Below are 3105 nucleotides of genomic sequence, written 5' to 3' on the forward strand. Positions count from 1 at the left end.
TCAGAAAACACTCAGCTTACATTGAGTGGATTGAAAAGTAACAGAAATGAAGGACAGCCGTATAGTATTCCTGTTAGCGTGCCTATGGAAGTGTAATGAAATGAATCGCACTAGCCAATCCCCAGGCATTATTTGCTTATGCATCAGGGAGTGTGGGCTCCCACATGTGTTTTTTATACACCTGATCCAGGCAGGGTAGCTGTGGGGTAGTGCCGGGCCTGCTCCTTGTGTTTTTAATCGAACCTCTGGACCACTTGCGACCCTCACACCTCACACGATACCCGCTTGCTGGGAAGAGGGAGCAAGAGGAGGAGGCTTCAGAAACAAGAGAGCCGCCTTTGTTGTTCTTACCTCCAGTCACACCCCAACAAGGACACTACGAGTACTAACAAAGGGGGTTCTACAGCCAAACATTGGTACTGTAAATGCATTTCTCCAGCTAGCACCCTGCTTTCACAACCATGCTGATGAATGGAAAGCAATGGTATGTAATAAAGCTTATAAATTATTATTACAGACTTTGTAAAAACAAAGAAAGTGGTGACCATCATTTGTTTTTTTTATTGTTAAGTTATAAATTTCGAATTTTTTTTCTTTTGTTTTTTGTTTTGATAGAGACTGGATTTTCAATCCAATGACCAAATGCATATCTCCTTGTATTTCCCAATTTGCTCTCATGTAAAGTTCCTTTTATAAAAACAGTTGTTACTGGGTCAAAGCAATGAATAAACCTCTAAATGAAATTAAAGGCATCATGGCTGTGATGTGTCTAAGTTAATCTTCATCTGCTTTTTATATGTGATTTTTTTTTTTTTATATTTGGTAATGTGGGTTATTGAAAGACACTGCAATCCCCTTAGATTACACCCACACTACTATTTTAAAATAGAAATCTCCATCCATACACACACCTGAAAACACATTCTAACCTGATTACTCATACAGAGGGCATTTGTGAGCCTCCAAACAGGAAGTAGTGGATGGTTTAGATGAGGACAATAACGTTTAACATAATTAACTATTCATATTGTATTCGTCATTGCAGGCATGACTAAGACCTAATGATGCATTTTCAAAATTGTTACATGTTAATAGTTAGACACTAGGGGAAAACTTATCAAACGTGTTTTCAACCTAAAATGAAGCCATGCAGATGCACCTCTCTAACCTGTGAAATGTCACAGTGTTAGCCTTTGTCCATTAGCTACAAATTGCTACACTGACCCCTTTCACTTGACATATAGTTTACTGTCACTATTATAAACATTATAGTGCAATTTTAAAGACCAATATAAGACATTTCAGTTGATAAATATTCTTCAAACCAGTTTATACGAAGGAGTTTCTGTGTTTATTTTCTTTCTCTCTGAAGAAAGACCAAATTGCAAACACAAATTCCCGCCTGTAAACTGCCACTTTAGACCATTTTAGTTTTCCTTTGTTGATGTCACCAGGCTAAGGTCTTAATTCTAACCATGGGCCGCTACTCAACCCTGATCCCAACAGAGGAGATGTTTGTTTATGACACACAAGTTGGGGCGGTTTTTGAGAGCTAAACAAACTAATCATGACAAACCCTTGAAAGGGCTGAATGTATACAGCAGCAAGCTGCGTCAACCACATACCACACATTAGTGGTCAGGGCCCCAGCATTTGCTATCTCCTGTGTATTTTTGCTACCTTTAGATGGATGTTGGGAATTTTAGTTTATTTGTTTGACTTGGGATCAGATCGAAATCTGTCTCTCAGGAGCACAATAGGGCAGCATCAGTGGGAAATAAATAGCTTGAAATAGAATTAAATAGGATGAAATTTGGGTGTTCCATATCCATTGTCATGATATGTCTGTATCATGTCTATATCATTTGTATTGTGAATCCTGTATGATAATAGACTGGCCCACTGTGCACTGCCTGGCATCTCAGGGAGGCCAAGGCAAGGCTGAATTCACATATTAACCTTCTTAGGTGTGTCCTTATCCCTAGGGCTCAGTCTCACTTCTCTTTCCTGTGTATTAATGGCTCTACTGTGCCACTAGCTGAACCTAAGAGTGTGTGCCATGAAACACAGGCCCTCTCGTGGATACTGAAGGAGAAAGAGATTTAAGAGATAGAATAAAGATATTGACAGCAGCTGCTCTCAGACTGGTGAGCAGCAAATGCCACAAACTGTACATACTGCCCAGTGCTGGCAGGCCCTGTATCCTGTGGTTGGATTGTCAGCCAGAACCAATCAGGACGCAGCCAACAGAGTGGCCAAACAACCAATATGTTTTCTCTGCTCTTTGCTGTGCATCAGCTGCATATGGGCCTCAAAACTCCCTCAAATAATTCTATCAGGTTTGCTGACCTCCTATCCCTCATTGCACTGAGCTGGCCAACACCCCCCCGCCACACACACACACACACACACACAGCCACATTTTCCATTGAAAAACTAAGTGATATTCCATGCTGCATATATCTTCTCCTTCCATTTTTTCACCCATGCCTCCTCTCTGTGCTGCTGAAAGATTTGAAATCAGTTGTGGAACGGCACCGTTATCCCGGCACAGTAGACAGACAAGTGGAGATTCTTGCTTGGCTTGCCCCATGACTTGACAGACTCCAGACTTCACCTTGGCCATTTAGTCCGCCAGAAACTGAAGTTCACCGACAGCAGCAGTGAAACCACACAGAATGAAATCCAAGAATGCAGACGTTCTGAAAATCATTTCCCATTTGATGAGGAAATATGACTCCTGTAGCATGTTGAAATAATTAGTTACCTTGCTGTGAAGGATGCTCCAAGAAGCCCCCATTAATTAGAGCCAGGACTTTGTCTTTTTCTTACCCTTGGACCTTGGACACATATATAAGAAAAATTGCCGACACCTAGTTGTTAGATTCCTGAAAGAACTGACTGATTAAAATTATACTTGGTCCAGCCTCACAGCCACTTTTGGGATTGGTGCTGCTTCGGATCAGCTCTAACTGCATGGGTGTTTGAGGTGATGTAGGCAGGCCACTGCTCATATTATGGACACTGTGTGAATCGGAGGTAATCACACTAGAGACAAAGGATCAGGGAGGCATTAGTGATTTTTTACATCCCACAAATTAGCAT

This window comes from Echeneis naucrates, chromosome 20, assembly GCF_900963305.1.
Source record: "Echeneis naucrates chromosome 20, fEcheNa1.1, whole genome shotgun sequence".
In the NCBI taxonomy this organism is placed as follows: Eukaryota; Metazoa; Chordata; class Actinopteri; order Carangiformes; family Echeneidae; genus Echeneis; species Echeneis naucrates.